General features: G+C 42.9%; 1 long non-coding RNA gene across 2 annotated transcripts; it reads left to right on the top strand.

Moving 5' to 3' along the window:
• The first annotated feature begins 1925 nt into the window (after positions 1-1925).
• Positions 1926-4375, top strand: LOC309326287. Of its 2 annotated transcripts, none has more exons than XR_014150265.1 (3): positions 1926-2004; positions 3076-3120; positions 4153-4375. It is a non-coding gene; the product is annotated as an uncharacterized lncRNA (long non-coding RNA). The 2 variants fall into 2 exon arrangements; XR_014150266.1 differs by having other exon boundaries at positions 1949-2116.
• The last annotated feature ends 10246 nt before the right edge of the window (positions 4376-14621 follow it).

Genomic DNA, 14621 nt, shown 5'->3' on the forward strand with positions numbered 1-14621 from the left:
ATAACGAAACAGAATGGCTAAGCGAAAGAACGAAAAGCACTTTCTCTGACCCTTTTGTCCTCAGCTGCAAGGGGAACAAATACAGGCTGCCTTTATTGTCAGCCATGTCACACGCTGGCATAGCGGCACAAGCAAAAAATATCAGGGCAAAAACATTCCTTGATTGATGCAGCGGACTAAAAAAATGAAAGAGAAAGGGGTGGGTGGGGGGAACCAACTACCTGGGCTTGTCACACTCTTCCAAATTTTCACACTGTTACTACAGAAGCATTTTATTTTAAACCAAAGAGAAGAAAGATTTAATGCATTTCTTTCCTTTTGTATAGGAGAAATAAATATTTCCCACTATGGTTCTTTTCAAAAAGGAAGTGGATGCCTTCACTTTTAAACTGCTTTAAACTACAGGGATTGTACCAGAAATAGAAATAGACAATAGAAAGCAGGGCACTAGGGTTTAGTCTCGCCCCAACCCCCCACGATGGTAGAAACTGGTCACTCTCCAATGAAGGCCAGACAAGCTATAGACTACACCATTTCCATTGCAGAGTTGTTGTTGTTGTTGTTGTTGTTGTTTGGGGTGTGTGTGTCTTGCATCTTCGAATTCTTATACATCCCCAAAACGACCCTATACAAAAAACCAAAACAAACCACACTACCAGGTCAGGAAGAGGGCTTATGTGCTACTCTTCTTCCTAATGTGTTAGTTGTTTATGTACAAGAAATTTGTTGTCTGATGTAGGAGTATTCAAATACTTTATTCAAATACCTGCATTGTACAATCCAGGAAGCGTTGGATCATGTGTTTATGCTGTATTTTAGATTGGCTGCTAGCTACTGGCTTGATAACTAGCCCCTTACATACGGTAAGCCATCTGGTTAAAGAGATGCCTTTTTGGCTGAGAAAGGTGTTTGAGACAGTATATCTGGTTTGCTCATTCAAGAGTTGTGCTAACATATGCTACAGCATAAGCTTGAGGAACAGCCACCCAACGTCAGGGCAAAGGGGGGAAATCTGTTGACATTGCATTTCCATCACATGTTTATTGTTAACAATATGTCATGCTAACTGCATGATTAATCATAGTGAGGTATCAAATCAAGACAAATTTGCATTTTGGATGGGCTAACAACAGTTTAAACGGGCTGAGTCAAAGGCTGGCTTCTTTTAAGAAATGTAGAACTCTCCAAAACAAAATCTATAACCAGGTCCTGCAACAAAAGAAAATGGCTTCTAGCACTCTGATTCAACATAGAAATTCTTATTCAATATAGAAGTAACTAATGTAGATGCACTGTTTTCTGTTGCCTCCCACTCCCTAAGCACTGGAGGCAGACAAATGTTGTCCCCAACTTCAAAAAGGGGGGGAAGGTAACTACCGACCGGTGAGCTTGACATCGATATGAGGGAAGGTCCTAGAACAGATAATTCAACAGTCCATCTGTGAGCATTTAGAAAAGGATGTTGTGATTACTATGACCCACCATGGGTTTCTCAAAAATAAGTCATGCCAGACCAATCTGATTCCGTTTTTTGATGGAATTACAAACTTAGTGGATTAGGGAAATGCTGTGGACATAGTGTATCTTGATTTCAGTAAGGCTTTTGACGAAGTCCCCCATAATATTCTCACGAGGAAGATGGTGAAATGTGTGTTGAAAGAGGTAACTGTTAGATGGATTTGTAGCTGGCTGACTGACAGAACCCAAAGAGTTGGCTCCTTGTCATCCTGGAAAAAAGTGTAAAATGAGTTGGCCCTTTCCTAAACCTTTTCAAACTCTATGGTATCCTTTCTGAGGTGAGGCAACCAGAACTGTACACAAAACTCCAAATGTGATCGCACCATAGATTTGTATAATGGCATTATGACATCAGCGGTTTTACTTTCATTTCATAATGAACACTGGCATGGAATTTGCCCTTTTCACGGCTGCCGCGCATTGAGTAGGGTTGGCAGAGTCAGGCTGTTTTCATAGAGAATGATTTCCATGCGTAACCTGTGGCAGGTGGGGGGAAGTCTGTCCAATCTGCAGAGACCCCCTTAAGAGCCCCCGTCCCTTCCTCTTTTGGTACCCACTGCCTCCACATGTGGGGATTCACTTTACTAGCAGGGAGAAGGTAACCACGTCATGACCTGCCTCTGTGGCACCATCACCAGCTGGTGGGCCAGAAACCAGGCATTCAGCTCTGTTGCAACTGGCAAGCACTGAGGAGTTAGAACTCCAATAAGTGAGATCCATTTAAATGCTCTACAGCAGGGGCAGCCCATCCCACTTTCCCCTGAGGGAAAACAGGAAGGTCTGCCCCCTGCTACCCCCCCCCCCGGTGGGGCTTCATGGCGGCTGTGGCAAAGATGGCTGGGGCACCCTTGAGATTGTGCTGCCAGAAGCGGCTGCTTTGCCGGTTGTGGCTGGCAGTTCTGGAGGGGCCAAGTGAAGCAACTTCTGCTCCCTTTCGCTGAAACTATTCTCCACACACAGACACCGACTTTAGGTTTTGTTAATTATTATAGCATCTGCTGTGTTTATGCTGCTTAGGACTCACTGAAGCGATTCGGCAAGCAGTTTAGGGTTGCCATATTTTGCAGAGCAAAAAAAGATCGCTATCACAACTCTCATTTTTAAAAAAGAGGACGTGTCCTGGAAAAAGAGGCAACCCTAAGTAATATGGCCAAAGAGACAATCTAGAGCATAGCAATCCTGAAAGAACAAATAAATATAACAGTTATGTAGCAGCTAAATGTTGGACAGAAATTGTATTTTATGGGGTTTTTGTGAATTGAAATTTTGGTTGATTAATCATATTAAGTTGCAACCAACTAAGTTCTACTCAAAGTAGACTCCTTTAAATTAATGGGCCTGTTTAATAGGTCCATTAATGTCTGTGGGTCTGCTCTGAGTATGACTATCATGGAATGCAGCCCATTAAATTTAACTGATTAATTGCTATATTGATAACATAGGGAGGCCTAATCCCCAACACTGAACCCATTTTGATGCCAAATTAAGATCTTGCTTTTCAGAGCAGCCTTTGGCAAGGACTGAAGGCTCTTTTAGTTGCTTTATATTCTCTTTTAGGGTTGTTTCCCCCTTTCTTGATCTGGTGCTGTCTCAATTTTGATGGTAAGATTACTTACCTGCTTTATGCTGTTCTGTGTTTTTACTGTCATAATGTGATTTTGTTTTGGTTTGTAAGCTGCTCAGATTTATTTTAAAGAAGAATGGGCCATTTATATTACTATTTCACAATAAGCAGTAATTAAAACTGTGATCCTTTGCATATTTATTCAGAAATTGTCGCACGTATGTGTAGGATTGCACCCTAATTCTGCATACATGTGCATATTAATAAAACAGGTCTCAAACAGGAAGGGAAATCTATCTTTGGTTAGATTTGTGCCTAAGCCTTGCATCTGCATGCTTAGCTTTTGAGCTCCCGCTCCTTCCTCACTTCTTGGCTTTTAAGGGTCTGTCTTCCTCCTATCCTGGTGCCACAGTTTCACAGTTTGGAAGTCATAGGAAATATGGTTGCCTGTAATTTAAGACTTCCTGGGTCAAATATGGCAAGCACAGAGTCCACTGTGCACAGGCACACAAGAATTATGTGTATCTTGATTTATTACACCAAGATGCACACATCCAAACCAGGCCTTTGTTTGGAACTGTGGCACGTACATGTTCCAGAAGGCATTGGTGTGTAGTTTTACAATAAATTTTATTTATTGAATTTACAAATTTTACACATTTTTGCATTTTAGAAGAGGCATTCCATCCTGTGAAAGATATTAAGAATGCTTCTTCAAAAACTAGTTGCACTGAAATAATTAATTTTGTCAAAAGAAAAATCCACTTCCACATTAACCAGGGTGCCTTTTTTAAACGTCAAAAGCTTTCGAACTGCATGACGTTAAGTATCTTTGACAATGCACACCATATTAAGAATCCCTTGCCAAAAGTATTAATCAGTTAAAGATATTTTTATTTCCAAAGGGCTAGTGTAATTACTCACATTTTAGATTATTTTCTTTTGCCCTGTGTGATAACAGCTAAACATATAAAGAATGCTTTGTAGTATCTAAATGTAAAGTGCTATAAAAAGCACAAAGTGTTTCCTAAACCCCTCCAGACTTCTTGCATCTTTTTTCAACAAGCAAGGCTGGAACAAAGAAGCACAAAGTTACCTTGAGGAGCAGAGGAACGAGACGAGAGCCACACCGGGACGGCAGCTGGCATTCTCATTTGCTGTCATTAGCTTGGATCACATGTCCGTACGGGGAGAATCGTTTTCTAATTCTTACTGGGAAGAGGAGAAAGCCGGAAGAGAGGGGGCATTCATTCTGCATCATTCAGAAAAGACCTTAAAGACCTTTTTATTATGCTTCTGTCTTCGGGGAGTTTGCTGCGAGAGTCGGATTTCAACTGTGATATCCTAACTAGTGATGGAAAACAAGGTTTTGAATAAGTACTCCCCCATCTTGCACATAGATGGAGAGGGAGAAAGAAAGGTCTAATTTTAAGGTTAAATAGTATTCTACTCTTTCCAAGAGTAAGCACATTTTAGGGAATTAAGCCATTCCGAGCTTCAAAACTCCAGCAGGATCAACCAGATAGGCCCTGGTCCTGCAATGGCAATATGCAGTGCTTTTTTTCCTTAAAAAATGTTTAGAGGTACTCTCATTTTGACTCAAGAAAATCACCATTTTATAGTTCAAATCGGGGAAAATAAATACAGTAAATGGACAAAAGTACAAAGATTCACAAAATGTTTAGGGGTATGCATAGACCTGAGTCCCCCCAGAAAAAAGCACTGGCAATATGATGGTCACAGTAAGTGAGGCAGCCTGATCCACTATATGAAAGCACAGCCAAGCCAAGCAAATATGAAGAATCCCTTGTCTTACGGTATGTTGAAAAACTGATCTACTGAGCAACAGCACAAATGGATAACTGCTTTCTCGCAGAACCAGCTACAGTCAAAGGCGTACCTAGGAGTTAGCAAAATTAGCCCCTGCTGGGTGTGTGCAAAATCACCTCTCAGACTACGGAGTGTACGGCGTATTTGGCATGTGGCGATGTGTGGCCACTGTTGCGGCGAGCTCAAATGCAAGAGAAGCTTTCGTCCTTCTCACACCACAGCACAGAAAGCATTATTTTGCCCTCCCCCCTCACCTCACTCTCCCTCCAGATGCTTTCAGTACTTTGGTCATGTAAAATGTAGTAATTTCTAACGTGGCTGTTGTGACCCTGGCTTCAGTGAGCACTCCGCCATGCACAGGGCCAACTTTAGGCTACATGAGTTGGCTAAAATGAATTCAATTCTGCCTGAGTGGAATCAAATATTGTTATCTTGAGGTGGAAAATCCAGAGGGTGTCCTTGATGTTTTATTAAAAACAAATAAAAATAAGGCACTGCCACTCTCTAATAGTAACCCTTAATCTTGCCACCAGAAGTCAATGCCTTTAGCTCCTGAAAACGTCAACTCCATCAAGCTGCATTTGGGCTAAATCACCTGATATTTTGGGTGGATGATCTCTTGTAATACAGAAACTTGAAAAATGTGAAGAAACTTTAAAAGGCATAACATAGATCATCACCAATCTTTCTTTTCCCTTGCTCTGGGACAAAATGGCAGGCCTGGGGAGGACAGATTCCAAACAACAGGAGGATTATTACAAATTCTTCATTTTCTGAGTGAGACAGTCAACTTAGCTGGACTCAGATAGTAGATTCAGATGTAATGCAATGGCTTAGTCCTCGACAGCACAGCGGGAGTAGGAACAGAGGAGAAGTGAAGTGGTTCCAATTTTTACTCTGGAAACCCAAACATTTGCTACTTGCCAGTAAGCCATGGTTTCACATGTTTCATAGAGGGACTGGGACAGGAACTTGTGTATCCCAGGATGTGCTTCTCCCTTACTCCTGCTTCCTGGATTGTTCAAAACTATTTTCGAAATACAGATACTTCTCCCCCTCCACCCCCCACCCCCAGCTGAGGGCAGCATCCTAGGCCTATTACCTCCAAAGTGTCAAAATGAACCAAGACTACACAAAGATACACAATAATAAATCAGCACAGCTTTTGAGTCCGCACCTCCAAACACTGAACAAATTTGTGGGTTGGCCCATTTCTTGCACCTCTGCCTTTCCAGATGTGTCAGACCATCTCTCTCTCACCCTCTGCTCCCCACCCTTCTCTCACTAGATCACTTTTCCTTAAAAGCTTAAGAGCAGTGCAGAACAACATGCCAGTGGACGAGATCATGTGACAGATTACATGTTGCATGGAATTCTCCGGCTGCTGCTGCTGCAGTATCTCTGATCTACTGCCTTTTAGCAAAAGCTTGAGACAAAACACGGTGTTTAGAATGAAATACAGGAGGGAAATAGAAATAAAACAGGAGTGACAGAAGAGCACTCATTCAATGTGGGGCTTAGCATAATATTTTATGTGATCTCAATCAGTTCTACAGGGTTTCCCCTTAAAAGGCCATTATGGTACATTAATTGTGATTTCTGGCACTGTGCCAGTATAGTCCTCTCCACTTTTTCAGATTCCTCAATATAGCAGATGTGTGTCAGTGTAAAACCAACCTTTAATAAAGGCATTGGGCAGCAGCCTTTGGCTACAGAATTTCATGTCTTGTTGGTGATTCTGAAGCAGTTTCCCTTTTGACATCCCAAATATTTTTATATTCCAGATCCTAAATAAAAAATGCCCAGGACTCAAATCTGCCTGTGAGCTGTGCCGACAGACCTCGCGAAGGCTGCTAAAGAGAAAGTTTTGCAAGTAATCTGACCTGCAGGCTACCTGGAAAATTTGCCAAGGAATGTTTTGGGAGAGAAGAAACGGCTTTCCATTTAGCAATGCACGCTGGCTCAGCTCCAAGCGATGTTAAGCGAAGCTAACTTAGCACACACTTACAGTGAAATCCCCACCAAATTTCAAATAAAGCAAAAGTGAACTTTGATGTTTTGCTGTGGTGAAACATTATTTATACAAGGCATTTACATTTTCTTTTTTAAAAAATGTACTAGATGGCTTCCGGTCACAGACCAGAACAGTAAAATAAGGTAAAACCACACCAGCTGTGCCACCCTAAAGCCACCTCTACCCCTCCCCAACTGGGCCTTCAGATTATCTAGATTGAACAATTTTTTGTAGCTCTCATTCATATTGACCTCAGGCAGCTGTTCATAATTTCCTCGAGCCCCACTTTAATCAAACCACAGAGACAAAGGGGGCCAGGTCCTAAGCTCTCAGTGATGCCACTTCTGACAGATAGTTACTGGTTTCTTAATGAACAGGATCCCCTGGCCTGACCACCTTGCAGAAACGATGCCAGGGTGACCAAGACAGATTGATATGGATCTAATCAACGTCATCCAAAAATGTCCAGAGTTGAATTGCTGCTACCTACTTGAACAACATAGGTCACAATCCAAACCTCTTCTTTGCCCCCACTGGTGAGGCCACCCTCACCCCCACAGCCGTGTTGCCCATGGTGAGCAGGGTGGACGGTGGGGGAGGGGCAGCAAGATAACTGAGCCAGTGCAATTGGGCCTAGGCTGGGCCCGATGCACCAGCAGTGAGCTTGGCTGAACCCTGCCCACTCCCCGCCTCTAGAACACCCAGCTTCAGGGTCTTCTGCTTGCTGCTGCTGGGGACTATTCTGCCAACGGCACTTCCACCCTCCTGCATGTCTGATGGATGGAGGGGAGTGTTACGCCAACCGCCACTCTGTTGACGGGGGGCTAGTGGGAAGCTGGCTAAGCGGGGAGAGCCAGGCAGAGGGACAGGTCCACCAAATCCCCAGACACACACACCCCCAGCCTGGCACGAGGGGAGGGGAGTTGCTCTGTTAGGAAGGAAAGGGTTGTGACTAGTCAGAAGTTAGAACATATTCTATTAGATGACTACTAAGAATATTTTTTTTCAGCAAGCCTACTCAGACATGTAAGTTAGTTATTTATGTTGGTTTTTAAAAGTTTTTACTGATTTTATCTCTACTTATTCATAATTATATCATGTATATTTAAAAACAGTTTTGTGGATTTGGGTTGTGGTTTATTGACAGCCGTATTATGTACACCTTAGAGTATTGTGATTATTTACAGCTTTCTAAGCAAACAGACAAATAAATAAAAACCCTCAGTGTCCAAGAAGAGCATTTTTAAGGATTAGTCACATGGAATCATAGAATTGGAAGGTACCCTGAGGGTCATCTAGTCCAACCCCCTGCAATGCAGGAATCTCAAGTAAAGCATCCAATCTCTGCTTTAAAACTTCCAATGGAGGAGAGACCATTCCACTGTCAAAGAGCTCTTACTGTCAGAAAGTTCTTCTGATGTTTGGTTGGAATCTCCTTTCTTGTAACTTGAAGCCACTGGTACAGGTCCTACCCCCCAGAGCACGAGAAAACAAGCTTGTTCCCTCTTCCATGTTACAACCCTTTATCATGATGGCTATGATATCTCCTCTCAGTCTTCTCTTTTCCAGACGAAACATACTCAGCTCCTTCAGCTGTTCTTCATAAGGCTTGGTTTCTGTCTCCTTCAAGCTGGCCAAGGCTACTTCCTTAAAAAAAAAAAAAAGATATTAATTACCTCCTGTTCCCAACCATTTAATCCCCAACAAGAAAGCGTTAAGCAACCAATGGTAGGACAAACCTCTTGGAGCACCTTATCCTGAGGCTTCAGCAACCAAAATCCAACGTAACATAGAGTGATCTCTGAAGATATTCGGAACCTGACCTGCATGCACATCTGGGACAGATGTGACTTTATCCTCAGGTGCTGGGACAGGCAGTTACTTTATCCTCAGGTGCTTAGCAAAAATCACAGTGGGCTCAAGGAAAGTCAAAACAATGTATAAGAGTCAACAGATTTTTCTTTGTGCTTAGAAAACAACAATCTGACCCTTTTCCAAAACTTTCAGAAAACACCCACCAAAGGAAAGGTGAGTCCTGTTGCAAAAGCAAAGCATGCTAGCATGAAATGACACTGTGATACCATGCTGTAACCTGAAGAGGATGGTCCTCCATTTGCCCTTGTTTCTGTAGTGGTTCATCAACATGCAGCAACATCAACAGGCAGACCAGAAGATTTCTGGTTTGAATCCCAGCTGATCTTTACAAAGACATTTATTTTCTGAAGCTCTTTACTAGTTGGACTCTTCCCAAATATTTATGCAATATAGACAGATCTGATGGTACCCAAAGCATTTGTGTGTCTCTGAATGTGTGCACACCATCTTGCCAGGACTATAAAGACATTATAATGGTGAGTGCATGTAACTAACTTGTGCAGGTAAATATCACTAAGAAGAACAATGGTTAATCTTTTCTTATTAAAATGACACCTTCACATGGAAGGTTGACAGGCATCTGTGTGGAATTCTGCCACTGCAAACTAACACGGCATTGACTGTGGTTGTATCTTGATTTCACCTAATGTGGGGCACGTTTAATGGTATAGAAGAATTACAGGGGAATGTCATCCTGTTCTGGCATTTCCTTGAAAAGAACATCCCCAAAGTTGCCACCAAAGCTTGCTGACATTATCTTGGAGTTCTGGTTGGGGAAGAAATCAATGTAATTGCTTGACTGGGAAAACAAAGGAAGTACATGCATGCGAAGTGGTGATGTTACAGTCCTCCTTGCAGATACTTGAAACCACAAATATTATGTCCGTCTCTTCTCCATCTTTTCTGAAAAGGCTGTTTGGCATGATTTCCTGTAAGCTGGTTGACTTTTTAGCTCATGTATGAATCTTAAGTTGTTGGGTTTTTTTATTCTTCCATTTAAAACTTGCCAAAGATTCAGAAACACAAGTAAAGCCCTAGTCGAGAAAGAGACAAAACTTCCTTTGCAGAACCAGGAGCAAGAATCCTTCAAGTGTCAGCCTTATCAGAAAATCCAGGGAGCTTATCAGGCAATATCCATCCAGATTGATTTCTTTAATAATAAAAGCTTTTCTAAACTTCTTCTCCTTAGGCTGAAAGTTTGATATCATTGCAGGGCATTTCCAAGGAAGAAGGAATGACTTAATCATTCCACAAGATGTAAATCAGTTTCAGTAATTATCATAGTAGATGTTTGGCTCATGCATTCTTCCTGGCAAAAAAAATACCATGTCCTATAAATTCTACAGTACTGTAACATCAAAGCAGGAGCAATGGAAATGCAGATTTGGAAAAGATGCTGATATGTAGGGTAGATATTTGATCTTAAAAGATTTATTGAGAAAGACCCATCCTCCTAGGGATCTCAAAAGTATTGTGTGATGCTCTCTCTATAGCTAGCAAAAACAACAAACTCCAAAAGCTTTGGACAAAGATACAAGCAGATCAGGATTGAAGATAGTTAATCACTTTGACAGAGGCACTGTATTTTTTGGGGAATAATGCTTCATGGCAGAATCATGAGCATCCACGGAGGAGGGGGGAGCAGTTGCCACCCCCCAGTTTATCACAACCCCTGGCTTTCTTTTTTCTTTTTAAAAATAGCAAGTTTGTGGCATTTGTAGAACCTGAGATGTGAGACAAAATGTGCAGGGACAAGTCTCCTCATTTGTTTTATGAGAGACTAGCCTGTTCCATTGCTTACTGTATTTACTCTGCCCGCAGCCCGTTTCTGGAAAATTTCCTCCCACTGCCCATGAACAGACGGCCTCATTCTAGCGCAGCTGAGTTCAAGGCATTTTACTACAGTGTTGCAGCACTTCAGTTTCTGTAAATACTCATTTTCTTTTCAGGCAGCAATCAATTCCTGCATGACCATTTCATGGTCAAAGGAGTGAGAACTAGGTCCAAAGACAAGGGTAGCTAAGATGGTGAGTGGTTGCAACGACCGGCTGCAGATTATGGTGCAGGAGCGACACCTGCTTAGGCCACCACTGGCCACCAGTAAATCCATGGGAGACCTTTTCAGGAGGCAGAGAGATTCGCACCCCTCCTGCTGAGCTCTTGCTCACTTGGTCACTACTGCTGCCTCCTCCTGTTTCATCTTCTGGGTTGCTGGCGAACGGGAGAGGAAAGAGGGGCATCTTTTCTGGCTTTGCAGTGCCTCCCCCACCCCACTATTCTGCACTTTGTCAAATAAAAAAAGCTCCTTCCACTGAGACACCTCTTTCATTTTAGTTGACACCTCATGGGCGGGAGGGAGTTTTCATGCTGTGGGGGGAGGTTGGGAGTGCAAATAAACCGCTCCTGCTTAAGGAAGGCGTCTCAAGCATCCTGCTGTTCCCAGGAGCACTGAGCTGGATCCAGACGGTTTGTTGACTGAACAGGAGGTTAAGGGAGGACCAATGTGTCTCATTGATTTCAGTGGGACGTAAGTATATAAAAACCCTTAACAACTGTGAGATCACCTTGACCCATATACACCCATTTGACGGCTTCTGTGTGCGGAACTGGCACGGTTGCCAGGCCCACATGATACTTGTTCTGCATTTGTAAAAAAAACAATAGCAATCGTTTAGTGTGGCAGCACACACTCTTTGGAACTCCTTGCCTATTGACATCAGGCAGGTGCCTTTGCTGTACCCTTTTTGGAGTCTGCTTAAAACATGTTTGTTTAGACAGGCCTACCCAGACATGTGGTGCTGTGGTCTAAACCACTGAGCCTCTTGGCTTGCCGATCAGAAGGTTGGCAGTTCGAATCCCCGCAATGACGGGGTGAGCTCCCGTTGCTCAGTCCCAGCTCCTGCCAACCTAGCAGTTCAAAAGCACGTCAAAATACAAGTAGATAAATAGGTACCGCTGCGGCAGGAAGGTAAACAGCGTTTCCATGTGCTGCTCTGGTTCGCCAGAAGCGGCTTAGTCATGCTGGCCACATGACCCGGAAAAACTATCTGCGGACAAATGCTGGCTCCCTCGGCCAGTAAAGCAAGATGAGCGCCGCAACACCTTTTACCCAGATATGTGAAATGCTGACATGTGCTTTAATCTGTTTTTAGTTTATTGTTGATTTTAATTCTTTTTGAAATGTTTTATATAGTTGTTGCTGTTTTTTTACTAATAATTTTAATCTTTTAGTCTTTTGTGCAATGCTTTGTTTGTTTTTTGTCAGTCAGCCAGTCAACCGATATATGAATTTTATGGAATAAAAAAACAAAATAACTGTTGCAGAAGGTTACATTTATCTGTCTTCTCACTAGGTGTAATGTATTATATGTAAGTGAGGAATGTGTCTTTGCAAGGATGGGGGGAGGACACACCGCAATTTGCCATTGCTTCCTATAATCTCCCCCCACCCCGCCCAGCCTCTTGTGACCCCCCAGGTCCTGCTCACTGCTCCACTATCTGTAGGAGTACATAGGAGCTGCCACAGCTACTGATTGATTGATTGACTTTGTATACCACCCTATACCTGGACGTATAGGGTAAAAAGATCATAGTATATAAAATAAAAATAAAAGCAATAACCCAATAATACTGCCCCCCCCCCAAGAGCCACATTTTAAAAGGGTATAGGATGTTGATCAGGTCAATCAAAGGCCTGGTTAAAAAGGAACGTTTTTGCCTGGCGCCTAAAGGCGTATCATGAAGGCGCCAGGCGAACTTCCCCAGGGAGAGCATTCCACAGATGGGGAGCCACTGCAGAGAAGGCCCTGCTCTCGTGTTGCCACTGTCCAGACCGTTAAAGAGGAGAGAAGGGGCAAAATATTCCTTTCTTCTTCTACCAGTTGATCTGCTCTCAAGAATGAAGCAGTTTTGAAAATAATTAGACTATTAAGATTTCCAGTGTTGGCACCATCTGCCAATACCGAGTCTATTAAACTCAAATCATATCTGAAGGGGGAGATAAATCCCTCCAAAGTTATCAGCAAGCATGAAAAAGAACAGAAATTGGAGAATTAATATTTGTCTTCAGAGACACAAGGGAGGTTGGATAATTATCTGCGTGGCATTTCCATGACTCTGCAGGCGAACACACACAACACTTAACTTTGGTGAACAATCAGGCCCCATCAGGGTACTTGTTGTGTTATCCTAATTGTTCTCCTCAGGTATATTATCAGACAGTGATCACAAGGCCAAGTGCATTTTGTTACATGAGAAGTGTGATTATGGTTCAACAAGGCATGCCCTGTTGAGTCTTACTGCAATTATACAATCTCTTGTCAGTAGCCTGGGGAAAAGAAAAAAAGTGATACATTTACAGGCTATGGAGGCTGAAGATCTCACGCCTGCTGCTAAGGTATATTAGTACCCAATCAGATGGCTAAAGCACCAGTTGAATTATTACACACATGCAGCTTACCTTTATGGCAGAATAGCATCAAAAACAGCTCCCTCCACACAGCCTGCTGTTTGTCTGGGCCTACCAGTTGGGATTGCGACAGGAAACTTGCAGGACTGCCAAGTATTTTTCTAAGATAAAATGGATGGTGTTTGACTCCAAAGGCCAGATTCATACAGGCCCAGCAAAATTCAGTAAACTGTATCATTCAGCTCTAGCAGTGAACTCAGCGGGTGGGTGCTGGCAGATACTGAGTCAAAAGAAGGGTCACTAAGAAGCTTTCAGCGTATTCAGGGAAAGTCCCAAGGCTTTCAGAAATTAAAACAAAATAAAGCTAATTTTTAAAAAGGTGTGTGCCTCTTAATTCATAGTCCATTCAGAAATTACAGTTACTAAACTGTGAATTCGCAAAAGACCAAGGGGACGAACCATTCAGAAATGTGAAGGCAAGTTCTGCATTTGTAGCAAGTGCTTCAGGTCCAGAAATTTACAAGTGGGACCTGCACCAAAGAGTTGCACTGTGCACTCAGCTATACGGCTGCAAATAAAATGTTTTAAGTGTGTTGCAAAGCGCATTATACAAATAGGACACTGGGTGGCGATGGTGAGCTATGGCAAATTCAATATATTTTTCAACCTTTCTTCACAATGTTTTTATGTGTGTCTGGATTCCATCTGTGCCATCACCTTCTAACAGGAGTGCTTCTGTTCAAGGTTCCAGCCAGACATTCCTTCTAAGCAGAGCATTGAGTCCTCTGTCCCTCCGCTGCCGCGCTTTCCAGTTCACTATTGGGAACCCAAAGGGTGCTCATCAATGGTTCCTCTTCATCCTGGAGAAGAGTGACTAGTGGGGTGCCACAGGGTTCTGTCTTGGGCCCGGTCTTATTCAACATATTTATCAACGACTTGGATGATGGACTCAAGGGCATCCTGATCAAATTTGCAGATGACACCAAACTGGGAGGGGTGGCTAACACCCCAGAGGACACTTCAAAACGACCTTGACAGATTAGAGAACTGGGCCAAAACAAACAAGATGAATTTTAACAGGGAGAAATGTAAAGTATTGCACTTGGGCAAAAAAAATGAGAGGCACAAATACAAGATGGGTGACACCTGGCTTGAGAGCAGTACATGTGAAAAGGATCTAGGAGTCTTGGTTGACCGCAAACTTGACATGAGCCAACAGTGTGACGCGGCAGCTAAAAAAGCCAATGCAATTCTGGGCTGCATCAATAGGAGTATAGCATCTAGATCAAGGGAAGTAATAGTGTCACTGTATTCTGCTCTGGTCAGACCTCACCTGGAGTACTGTGTCCAGTTCTGGGCACCACAGTTCAAGAAGGACACTGACAAACTGGAATGTGTCCAGAGGAGGGCAA

Source organism: Podarcis erhardii (assembly GCF_964252035.2).
Source record: "Podarcis erhardii genome assembly, chromosome: 12".
Lineage (NCBI taxonomy): Eukaryota > Metazoa > Chordata > Lepidosauria > Squamata > Lacertidae > Podarcis > Podarcis erhardii.